Raw genomic sequence first — 13611 nt, 5'->3', positions numbered from 1 at the left:
TGGTCAAAGGGTGCCAGGCACCTGGGGCTACCACCCCCCACTCTCCACAGTCACAGTGGTTAGAGAGGCCTGAGGTCGGGCTCTCATCCCTGACAGTTGTCTGGGGCCACTGTGGCTTGCTGTCCTGGTGGACAGAGTTGCCCCTGGGGGGGGGAGGACGAGAGTCACACCCCGGGGGTGGAGTGGGCAACACCACTGTGTTGGCCCTGGTGGTACTATCTGCCCATTGCAATACATCTGTGAGCAAAGTAAAGTTAGGTGTTGCACAGATGGTGTCTGTAGATGTGGAGAAGGGTTCCCCATGGGTTAGCTTAGTGGGCCCTGAGAGTATGGACAGAGGGATCCAACTGGAGTCAGGAAGGCGTAGAACTGGAACATGCCCCTGCTGTTGTGGGCCTGGGTCCCTGTTCTATCGCCCCAATCAGGGAAGTACATCAAGGTATTGATTGTTCTCCCCTGGCTTTAGGCTGGTAGGGGGTCGTGTTGGACTTTTGCTTATGCAGGGTCATCCCCAGACTTTTTTGCCTCCTGCCTCTTATTTTTTTCTGACATGTTGCTGTTGGCTTTTCAACTCTGAGCACTTTACCACTGCTAACCAGTGCTAAAGTGCATATGCTCTCCTGTTTAAATTGTATGTAAGTGGTTTATCCATGATTGGCATATTTGATTTACTAGTAAGTCCCTAGTAAGGTGCACTAGAGGTGCCAGGGCCTGTAAATCAAATGCTACTAGTGGGCCTGCAGCACTGGTTGTGCCACCCTCATAAGTAGCTCTGTAATCATGTCTCAGACCTGCCACTGCAGTGTCTGTATGTGTAATTTTACACTGTAAATTCGACTTGGCAAGTGTACCCACTTGCCAGGCCTAAACCTTCCCTTTCCTTACATGTAAGGCACCCCTAAGGTAGGCCCTAGGTAGCCCCAAGGGCAGGGTGCAGTGTATGGATAAGGTAGGACATATAGTAATGTGGTTTATATGTCCTGACAGTGAAATACTGCCAATTTCGGTTTCACTGTTGCAAGGTCTGTCTCTCTCTCATAGGATAATATGGGGGCTACCTTTAAATATGATTAAAGTGTAGATTCCCCTAGAGAGTAGATGGACATGTGGAGTTTGGGACCCCTGAACTCACAATTTAAAAATACATCTTTTAGTAAAGTTGATTTTGAGATTGTGCGTTTGGAAATGCCACTTTTAGAAAGTGAGCATTTTCTTGCTTAAACCATTCTGTGACTCTGCCTGGTTTGTGGATTCCCTGTCTGGGTCAGTTTGACAGTTGGGTTGTTTTTCACCTCACACCAGACAGTGACACAAAGGGAGCTGGGGTGTGATCTGCATTTCCTGATTAGCCATCTCTGCTAGGAGGGAGGGGTGGAGTGGTCACTCTCATCTGAAAGGACTGTGCCTGCCTCTGACAATGCTGTCTCCAGCCCCCTGGTGTGTCTGAGGCCTTGCCTGGGCAAGGCAGGATTTCACAAGAAGGTGTGAGTCCCCTTTGAAGAAAGGTGACTTCAAAGACTAAAATGGGTATAAGAAGGGCACCCAAACTTACAAACTTTAGAAACACTTCTGGAATCAAGAGGAACCTCTGCCTGGAGAAGAGCTGATCGCTGAGGAACAAGTGCTGCCCTGCCTGTGACTGTGCTTTGTGGAGCTTTCCTGCAGTGCTGCTTCTGCCAGAGTAAGAGGGCAAAGACTGGACTTTGTGTGCCTTCCATCTTGAAGAAGAAATCTCCAAGGGCTTGATGTAGAGCTTGCCTCCTGTTATTGAAGTCTCAGGGATAGCAAAGACTTCTTCCTGCCAGCACCTGGAGTCTCTGGAGAGACCCCTACTCTGCTCTGTGGTGCCCTTCCAGTTCCTGGGACCCTGAAAGGAGAGGCTGGCAGCCTAAGGACAAAAATACACGCACCGCGCACCGTGCGGAGAAAAGATCGACGCGAATCCGATCGCGGCTGAGAAAACGACGCGACGCCGGCTCCGCAGCTGAGAAACGACGCCGCTGGAAACGCGACCGGAGAATCGACGCCCGGAGCAGGAGAAACGACGCGCAGCATCGCTGACGAAGGCTGAGAGATCGCAACCAGCGCCGCGGGACTTCGGACCGTCGCGTGGCTGGCTTTTTCGACGCGCCTCGCCGAGCCGAGCTGTTTTCGACGCATATACCCGTGCAGGGTTATTTTCGACGCACACCGCCCGTGCGGGGTTATTTTTGCCGCAAACCAGGTACATTTTCACGCTAGCAGCGCTAGTGTGGTGTTACAACTACCTAAAGACTCTTTTTATTTTAAACCTTTAAAAAAAAATCATAACTTGACTTGTGTATGTTGGATTTTTGTCGTTTTGGTCTTGTTTTGTCTAGATAAATATTTCCTATTTTTCTAGACTGGTGTTGTGTCATTTTGTAGTGTTTTCATTAAGTTACTGTGTGTGTTGGTACAAATACTTTACGCCCAGCACTCTGAGGTTAAGCCTACTGCTCTGCCAAGCTACCAAGGGGGTAAGCAGGGGTTAGCTGAGGGTGATTCTCTTTTATCCTAACTAGAGTGAGGGTCCTTGCTTGAACAGGGGGTAACCTGACTGTCAACCAAAGACCCCATTTCTAACATCAGCCAACTAACAAAGCCATAATGATACCCCTACTAAAACCCGATAGACCTTATACTGATGTTTGCTCCTACCGGCCATTGTCCATGCTTAACTTAGATTCCAAAATATTAAGCCGGGTATTGGCTAATAGACTCTTACCTCATATGTCCTCACTGATTCACCAAGACCAGTCGGGCTTTATCCCACAGCGCAGCACGGCCCAAAATATTAGATGCCTGGTGTCAGTGCTCCACTCCATACCCCTAGCAATGTCACAAACGGTGATTATATCAGTGGACATCGAGAAAGCCTTTGACAGCATGAGGTGGGACTACCTAGAGCAGGTCATGCTAAAGTTAGGACTTGGAGAGGGATTTGTATGTTGGACAGAACTACTATACACCAATCCCATTGCGAGAGTGCGAACAGGTAGCAATATATCTGACCCTTTCTCAGTTGGCAGAGGTACTAGACAGGGCTGTCCATTATCACCCCTTCTTTTTGCTGTAGCAGTGGAACCGCTTGCTCAAATGGCCAAATCTGGGAGGTTCTTTGAAGGTATCTCAATTAATAATTGGACACATCATATCGCTCTCTATGCAGATGACATGCCACTTTTCCTCAGGAACCTGGAAGTAGACCTACCAGGAGCAATGGGCATGTTGGAGAACTACGGACTAGCCTCCGGACTCCGAATCAACTGGAAATAATCATACATTTTTCCAATGATCAAAGGCGCCACGGAAACTATTGACACTAAAGGTCTGCCCTGGTCCCCAAACACATTTAAATATTTAGGGGTTAACATATACTGCAAAATGGAAGATCTGCTGGAAGGGAATATTCATGGAGCACTCAGGGGGAACAGGGCTAGTATGCACTTCTGGGAAACGCTACCCCTAACGGTCTCTGGAAGAAGTGCCTTGCTCACAATGTTAGTGTTGCCTAGACTGCTATACTACTTCTCCACTATCCCACTCTTAATCCCCAAAGAAGTTCAGAGGCATAGAATCCATGACCGCGAGTTTTATATGGGGATCGAGTAGGCACAGAATCGCACTACACACCCTCCAGAGACCCACCACAGAGGGAGGCCTGGCTGCCCCAAATCTAGAGATATACTACTGGGCAGGGCAACTACAATGGCTTGCTAAAATAATTAATGAACCCCCAGTTGCAAAGGAATTACAGATTCCCCTGAATTGCCCACTAGGAAAAATCCTGAGTATAGTACTGAACCCCAGTGACGCATAACATTATAAAACTGGGAGATCTTTATAGCAACGGGAAGCTTCACACATATGTAGAGTTACAAGATCAGTTTGCTCTCCCGTCTGGATTGTTCCTTGCCTATAGCGCAATAGCCAGAACCATTCAAAAGACATGGGAAATGGGATCACTTGAGCTGCCAACCCACGGGGGCTGTAGCCTTCTCTGCTCAATAGGGGAGCAGAAGGGGGTGATTTCAGGAATATATAAATCCTTACAGACCAGCACATGCTTACCCCTAAGTAAACTCAAAACAAAGTGGCAGACAGAGTTAGACACCACCATTGATGAATCACAGTGGGCTAGGATCACCTCCCACATTTACTCAGTATCTAGAAATGCAAGGTTTAAACTAATAAATTTGTATATCTACTACAGAGCCTACTTAACTCCGCAAATTATAACTAAAATATACAGTGTAAACAACACTGGCTGCCCCCGATGTGCTGAACCAGCAGCAGGACTTGTACGTATGCTATGGAGTTGCCCTCAACTCTGTTCATACTGGATAGAAATCTTTAGGAAACTTTCCTCCAGCACTGAAAGGACATTATCTCCATCCCCAACAGTGGCAATATTGGGGGACTTTCCTAGCCCTTCAGCTCACAAAATATCCAACAGGTTCATCGACCTAGCTCTGCCATTGGCAGATTGCCATTGATTCTAGCTAGAAGAGAAATAATCTTTCACTGGAAGGATTCAATGAGCCCCCAAGTGAATAGATGGCAAAACACATTAGAGAAATGGGTGGAAATCGAGGGAATGGTACTACTGAAGGAGGCTATACAGGGACAAAGACCTAGAGACAATGCCACACAATGGGACTCAATACTGGAGAACATGAGAACCCTGGACGCTCCCACATCAGAGGATGACCCTCCTAGCTCGGACTCCGAATCCGAGCAGAACTCCACGCCTACAACACAGAATGTTGTGTATGTGAGACACTGCTTATCTATGGAGCATTGTCGACTCAAGAACATTATACGACGAACTATGTGCACAATTGGGGGTTCAAGAACACCGTTGGGGATTTACTATAGTATTATCATTATCGTTGACATGTTTTAAAAATACAGTAAATGCAATAAAAGATATATTTAAAAAAAAATAACAGACATGTCACTTGTGGGTAAAATATACGAACTCTCAAACCAGAGAAAATACCAATACGGATCTCACGCAGAAATTGTGACACGGAACTGTAAGTACAAATGTTTAAGGGTGTATTCAGTGAATGGCCACGGCACACCGTTCACTTGGAAACAATATTTTGACATTTTTTCGCAACATTTTATACAATGCATTTTATTAAATTTCAGTGCAAAACTTTTTTTTCCCTAGAAATTTAGAAGTAATTTTTTTCCAAAACGTGAGAGATGGTGCATCTTAAAAGCGATACATTACGTGCACATTACGTGCTCCTTTATTGCATTGCACTGCCGTGGAGAAATTACATTTTAAAAATGGAATTTCTGTATTTGATACATGATATTTCTGCATTTGATACAAGTGTTACTTTGATAAAGAGATAATCTGGGGTCTCACCGGCTGACAATTAGGGCATTTTGGAGTCTTGGCCCCCCCAATAGTCACAGGGGCTTCATCCCCCCCACAACAGAAGTGCCATCAGGCGCGGTTGCAGAGTGAGGATGTAAGGGGGGTAGGACCTGCCACGTGCTGAAAAGGGCTCCCTGTCCTTCCTCAGCGCAGAAATCACCGGCTGACAACAAGGTAATTTTGGATTCTTGGGCCCTCATTAGTCACAGGAGACGTAATTCCCCAACTCCTGTATGACCTGATCTTGGCCAAGTCCCGCCTGTGTTGCAACCTGCTAAAGAAGATTACTAACAAATTAAAAATAAGGCTGTTCACTGGCTTGCAGGAAGGGCACCCCTAGATATGAAATCAAAGTTATATGCTGAAATAAATATGGTATGCAGGGTGCGCTGGGTAGGCTGCACTCCCAAATATATTGCAGTGAACTGTATTGTTCTAAACTTTCGTAGCAATTTTAGGGTCGGTTGTATGTTAGGGATCGGGCCTGGTAACCCCTGCGGGTATTGCAGCTTTAGCTCTGGGTTATTTTCATAAACCTATTCTCCTTAGGCGGCCCCTTCAGGGGGCTTTTTTTCAAGACTCCTTCAGTGCCCCTGCTAGAACTCCTAGAACTCATGCTGAGAATGTTGCCCCAAATCTCACCCTGTCCATCCTCTTTGAAGCCCTAAGTGGTCTGAATTACTAAGATTAACTGGGGAGGGATTTTAACACTAGTGTCCCTACCACGGTGTCAACTTCTCCAAGGACTATTCAAGTTATAACTTGGAATATTGCAGGCCTGTGGAGGAAATTTGACGAACCTGTTTGAATAAAGACTCTCAACCCCTATGATATTATATCTTTTCTGGAGACTTGAGACACCCTAAGGGGAATCCACATGGACTGCTATGTCTCATTTTCAGTCAATGCCTCACGCTCGCTCAGTGGGCACAGTGGCATGTAGGGGGGGCCCAAGTTAGGCCCCCCCTGTGCCACTTTAAAAAAATTAAAAAATTATACTTACTTCAATTTACCTGTACCTACATGGGATGGGACCCCCATCCATGGGTGTCCTTCAGGGGTGGGTCGAGGGTGGCAGGGGGTGTACCTGGGGGCAGGGAAGGGCACAACTGGGCTGCTTTCATGGTTAGAGACCATGGAAGTTAGCCCCCAGGTCACTTAACGCCTGCCCTCACCAAGGCGTTAAAAAACGGCGCACATCAGGCTGTGCGCCGTTTTTTAAGGTCCGCCCCCTCCTGTGCACCAAAATGACGCGGGAGTATAAATAAGGCATAAAGGCCTTAAAGACATTTTTTGGATGGAACGCCTACCTTGCATGTCATTCACGCAAGGTGGTTTCAGCATCTAAGAAAATGACACACACTGAGGATTTTTGACATCCGCGGGGTCGGCCTTCATAGTATAAATATGGTGCACGGTTTGCGTTGAATGTGCATGAAAATGTTTGACGCACATTCCGCGCAAACAGAGTATAAATATGCCCATTGGTGTTTTTAACCTCTACCCCTGTAGAGCTGTTATGTTTATGAGGGACATGGTCAAGAGTTGGGGGATTTCCAGGACCAAGTCCACCCTAATTATACTATACAAGGGGATGTGATGATTAATTGTCAGCTAAATATAATCTGGTTAACCTTATGGGTCTAGAGAGTTTGTTCCAGGCCTTAATTCCCCTACTTTTAAGGGCCATGTGTGTGGATCTTACATTGATTATATTTATTTATCTGCAGGTTTGCTACTCTCACTTACATAATTTTTAGTGAACTGGAACACGTTCAGTGATCACAATCCTCTAGTTGCGAGTTTCTACTGGGAATTTGGGTCAGTTGAATCTTTTCATCATTTTAAATCCCAAGTCAGGTTACCAGACCAGAAACACAGTTTGAAGCGCTGTAAAATTATTACTGAGATGTTTATCACCAAGTTAGTCACATTCTGTTGGTTGGAATTTCAGATTTTTCTAAACTCAGAGCATCTTATTGGCATATGACAAGATATGTTTTTGTGTTAATGAAGCCTTTTCAATGGCAGCTAGGTCTGATTCTATGACTCCCTGCCATTGGTTTGGTAACAGCTGCACATGTGCTAGTAAGGCACTCCTAGCTGTGCTAAAAAACAATTTCGGGCAGGGAGAAGGTAGGAGAGTGTGGAGTCATGTATAGAGCCGCAATAAAGCACAGGAAGTTGGAGCTAAAAAAAGAGCTCTTGGGTGACCTACTCCTGGCTAGTAGTCAGAAAGATAGAACATTATTTTTGAAAGGGATTAACCACATTTTCTTTAATTAGGATATGGTGATGGACCAAGTTGCTCTAGTCCTAGCCCAGAACTGGCAGATCCATTTTTCAGCTCTATGTCACAGGGACAATGCATTCTCCCTACCTTCCCCCCAGTCTTGGGTGCTAAATTGATGCTATTCTGGGAGGAGGTCAGAGATGCTATTGTATCCCTTCCTGTGGGAAGGGCCCCCAGGGCAAACAGTGTCCCTGGGGACCTGTTTGACTCCCTTGCAGATATCTGGGCCTCTCTTCTTACTTTTTTATCAATGACACCATCACCTTCTCTCTCCTTGCAGCATTGTGTCTTCTATTATTATACCTGTGTTCAAGAAGGGGAACAGGAACAACCCCTCCTGTTACAAGACTATCCTCCTAATCGAGGCTGAAGTTAAGATCATAGGTAGGGTTATATTGAATAGATTAACTCAATGGGCAGAGAAACAATATATTTTGTCTAATATTCAGTATGGGTTTCACTCAGGGTGGGGCACAGTGGGGCAGAATATTAATCCTCATTTTGTTCTCAACAAATATATTCAGTCAAAGAAGGGTTCCTTGCATTTCACCTTCATGGACCTCAGCTCTGCCTTTGATGAGGTTAATAGAGAGAAACTCTGGGCAAAGCTGAGCTCCATGGGGATGGATCAGAGTTTGGTTAATTTCCTAAGGGATATTCATAGTGGGTTGACTGCCTCAGTTCGCTATGGTAGCAATGGAAAATACACCAAGCACTTTGCCTTTAGAAGCGGGGCCTGTCAGGGATGTATTGTGGCCCCTTTCTTTTTACAATGTATGTTAACTGCCTGGAGAATGTACTTCTTGAACTGGGTATCTATATAACTAAAGCTAGGGGCAGATGGTTTTTGTTCTTTTATATGCAGGAGACGCTGTTTTAATTAGTTACACTGACAGAGGTCTGTTGGCTTTATGGCCAGTTTGGGGTTACTCGCCAATTTTTAAAAATCATGTGATGGTTGTGGGGTCCAAAAACATGGAGCTTGTCACCTTTTCAGTCCAAAATCAGACTATAAGAAAAGTAGGAAATTTCACTTATTTAGGAATCCTCATAGATTCTAAACTCAGCTGTCAACCGCTAATAAAGAAGAATATTGGCAAGCTCAAAAGGGCTTGCACCGGAGTAAATGACTTTTCTTCTCACTTAGGTCAAAAGCCCCTGAGAACTATGCTGGAGGTCTATAAAGGCAAGTGTATCCCATGTCCACTTTTGGTAGTGGGATTTGGGGTTATATGAATCTAGATGCTATAGGGGTGGCAGAGAACACATTTTTCAGGCATGTCTTGGGATGGGCAATGTACCCCTACTGAGATACTACATGAGGAGCCAGGAATGAGTTACATTGTGGACCATATCCGGATGCATTCTCTTCTTTTGTGGCATGCCATCTGGCTGAAGTAAGAACTGAGCCTTAATAGGCCAGTTTTCCTAGATTGTATGAAGCTGGATGATATGCTTAACATATCCTGGTTGATTTATATTAAAGAGAATTTTAGAGCTCTTGGGAGACCAGAGCTATTTTTAAACCCTCAGAGCATCATCAAACAAGATGTTGCTTGATCAAGAGAGACCTTCATCACAGAGTGTCAGCTGAGAGGGAAGCCTCAGGTCTGGCAAAGAGATTCTCTCAAATCATTGCAATGGAAAAAAAACAATTCCTGGGATAGAGCCATCCCTACTCATTTAAATGCCTAATTACCAGCATTGATTGCTGACTTATTTCAGGTTAAGTCTGTTCCATCAGTTGCTTTATCCCAAATAGCCTGGTATAAGTATTCTCACATAATGGGACTCAATACTGGAGAACAAGAGAACCCTGGACGCTCCCACAACAGAGGATGACACTACTAGCTCGGACTCCGAATCCGAGCAGACCTCCACGCCTACAACACAGAATGTTGTGTGTATGTGAGACACTCCTTATCTATGGAGAATTGTCGACTCAAGAACATTATACGACAAACTATGTGCAAAATTGGGGAACGTGTTCAAGAACACCGTTAGGGATTTACTATAGTAATATCATTATCGTTGACATGTTTTAAAAATACAGTAAATGCAATAAAAGATATATTAAAAAAAAATAACAGACATGTCACTTGTGGGTAAAATATACGAACTCTCAAACCTGAGAAAATACCAATACGGATCTCACGCAGAAATTGTGACACAGAACTGTAAGTACAAATCTTTAAGAGTGTATTCATTGAATGGCCACGGCACACCGTTCATTTGGAAACAATATTTTGAAATGTTTTCGCAACATTTTATACAATGCATTTTTTAAATTTCAGTGCAAAACTTTTTTTTCCCTAGACATTTAGAAGTAATTTTTTTCCAAAACGTAAGAGATGGTGCATCTTAAAAGCGATACATTACATGCACATTACGTGCTCCTTTATTGCATTGCTCTGCCGTGGAGAAATTACATTTTAAAAATGGTATTTCTGTATTTGATACATGATATTTCTGCATCTGATTCAAGTGTTACTTTGGTAAAGAGATAATCTGGGGTCTCACCGGCTGACAACAAGGGCATTTGGAGTCTTGGCCCCCCAATAGTCACAGGGGCTTCATCCCCCCCACAACAGAAGTGCTATCAGGCGCGGTTGCAGAGTGAGGATGTAAAGGGGGTGGGACCTGCCACGTGCTGAAAAGGGCTCCCTGTCCTTCCTCAGCGCAGAAATCACTGGCTGACAACAAGGTAATTTTGGATTCTTGGGCCCTCATTAGTCACAGGAGACGTCATTCCCCAACTCCTGTATGACCTGATCTTGGCCAAGTCCCGCCTGTGTTGCAACCTGCTAAAGAAGATTACTAACAAATTAAAAATAAGGCTGTTCACTGGCTTGCAGGAAGGGCACCCCTAGATATGAAATCAAAGTTATATGCTGAAATAAATATTTTATGCAGGGTGCGCTGGGTAGGCTGCACTCCCAAATATATTACAGTGAACTGTATTGTTCTAAACTTTCGTAGCAATTTTAGGGTCGGTTGTATGTTAGGGATCGGGCCTGGTAACCCCTGTTGGTATTGCAGCTTTAGCTCTGGGTTATTTTCATAAACCTATTCTCCTTAGGCGGCCCCTTCAGGGGGCTTTTTTTCAAGACTCCTTCAGTTCCCCTGCTAGAACTCCTAGAACTCATGCTGAGAATGTTGCCCCAAATCTCACCCTGCCCAACCGCTTTGAAGCCCTAAGTGGTCTGAATTACTAAGATTAACTGGGGAGGGATTTTAACACTAGTGTCCCTACCACGGTGTCAACTTCTCCAAGGACTATTCAAGTTATAACTTGGAATATTGCAGGCCTGTGGAGGAAATTTGACGAACCTGTTTGAATAAAGACTCTCAACCCCTATGATATTATATCTTTTCTGGAGACTTGAGACACCCAAAGGGGGATCCACATGGACTGCTATGTCTCATTTTCAGTCAATGCCTCACGCTCGCTCAGTGGGCACAGTGGCATGTAGAGGGGGGCCCAAGTTAGGTCCCCCATGTGCCACTTTAAAAAAATAAAAAAATTATACTTACTTCAATTTACCTGTACTTACATGGGATGGGTCCCCCATCCATGGGTGTCCTTCAGGGGTGGGTCGAGGGTGGCAGGGGGTGTCCCTGGGGGCAGGGAAGGGCACCTCTGGGCTGCTTTCATGGTTAGAGACCATGGAAGTTAGCCCCCAGGTCCCTTAACGCCTGCCCTCACCCAGGCATTAAAAACCAGCGCACATCAGGCTGTGCGCCGTTTTTTAAGGCCCGCCCCCTCCTGTGCACCAAAATGACGCAGGAGTATAAATAAGGCATAGAGGCCTTAAAGTCATTTTTTGGATGGAACGCCTACCTTGCATGTCATTCACGCAAGGCAGTTTCCAGCATCTAAAAAATGACGCACACTGAGGATTTGTGACATCCGCGGGGTCGGCCTTCATAGTTTAAATATGGTGCACGGTTTACGTTGAATGTGCATGAAAATGTTTGACGCACATTCCGCGCAAACAGAGTATAAATATGCCCATTGGTGTTTTTAACCTCTACCCCTGTAGAGGCTGTTATGTTTATGAGGGACATGGTCAAGAGTTGGGGGATTTCCAGGACCAAGTCCACCTTAATCATACTATACAAGGGGATGTGATGATTAATTGTCAGCTAAATATAATCTGGTTAACCTTATGGGTCTAGAGAGTTTGTTGCAGGCCATAATGCCCCTACTTTTAAGGGCCATGTGTGTGGATCTTACATTGATTATATTTATTTATCTGCAGGTTTGCTACTCTCACTTACATAATTTTTAGTGAACTGGAACATGTTCAGTGATCACAATCCTCTAGTTGCGAGTTTCTACTGGAAATTTGGGTCAGTTGAATCTTTTCATCATTTTAAATCCCAAGTCAGGTTACCAGACCAGAAACACAGTTTGAAGCGCTGTAAAATTATTACTATGATGTTTATCACCAAGTTAGTAACATTCTGTTGGTTGGAATTTCAGATTTTTCTAAACTCAGAGCATCTTATTGGCATATGACAAGATATGTTTTTGTGTTAATGAAGCCTTTTCAATGGCAGCTAGGTCTGATTCTTTGACTCCCTGCCACTGGTTTGGTAACAGCTGCACATGTGCTAGTAAGGCACTCCTAGTTGTGCTAAAAAACAATTTCGGGCAGGGAGAAGGTAGGAGAGTGTGGAGTCATGTATAGAGCCGCAATAAAGCACAGGAAGTTGGAGCTAAAAAAAGAGCTCTTGGGTGACCTACTCCTGGCTAGTAGTCAGAAAGATAGAACATTATTTTTGAAAGTGATTAACCACATTTTCTTTAATTAGGACATGGTGATGGACCATGTTGCTCTAGTCCTAGCCCAGGACTGGCAGACCCATTTTTCAGCTCTATGTCACAGGAACAATGCATTCTCCCTACCTTCCCCCCTGTCTTGGGTGCTAAATTGATGCTATTCTGGGAGGAGGTCAGAGATGCTATTGTATCCTTTCCTGTGGGAAGGGCCCCCAGGGCAAACAGTGTCCCTGGGGACCTGTTTGACTCCCTTGCAGATATATGGTCCCCTCTTCTTACTTTTTTATCAATGACACCATCACCTGCTCTCTCCTTGCAGCATTGTGTCTTCTATTATTATACCTGTGTTCAAGAAGGGGAACAGGAACAACCCTTCCTGTTACAAGACTATCCTCCTAATCGAGGCTGAAGTTAAGATCATAGGTAGGGTTATATTGAATAGATTAACTCAATGGGCAGAGAAACAAGATATTTTGTCTAATATTCAGTATGGGTTTCACTCAGGGTGGGGCACAGTGGAGCAGAATATTAATCCTCATTTTGTTCTCAACAAATATATTCAGTCAAAGAAGGGTTCCTTGCATTTCACCTTCATGGACCTCAGCTCTGCCTTTTTATGAGGTTAATAGAGAGAAACTCTGGGCAGAGCTGAGCTCCATGGGGATGGATCAGAGTTTGGTTAATTTCCTAAGGGATATTCATAGTGGGTTGACTGCCTCAGTTCGCTATGGTAGCAATGGAAAATACACCAAGCACTTTGCATTTAGAAGCGGGCCTGTCAGGGATGTGTTGTGGCCCCCTTTCTTTTTACAATGTATGTTAACTGCCTGGAGAATGTACTTCTTGAACTGGGCATCTATATACCTAAATCTAGGGGCAGATGGTTTTTGTTCTTTTATATGCAGGAGACGCTGTTTTAATTAGTTACACTGACAGAGGTCTGTTGGCTTTATGGCCAGTTTGGGGTTACTCACCAATTTTAAAAAATCATGTGATGGTTGTGGGGTCCAAAAACATTGAGCTTGTCACCTTTTCAGTCCAAAATCAGACTATAAGAAAAGTAGGAAATTTCACTTATTTAGGAATCCTCATAGATTCTAAACTCAGCTGTCAACC

This window comes from Pleurodeles waltl, chromosome 1_2 (genome assembly GCF_031143425.1).
Source record: "Pleurodeles waltl isolate 20211129_DDA chromosome 1_2, aPleWal1.hap1.20221129, whole genome shotgun sequence".
Lineage (NCBI taxonomy): Eukaryota > Metazoa > Chordata > Amphibia > Caudata > Salamandridae > Pleurodeles > Pleurodeles waltl.
The sequence above is the reverse complement of the archived record's forward strand: the minus strand, read 5'-3'. Positions refer to the sequence as shown.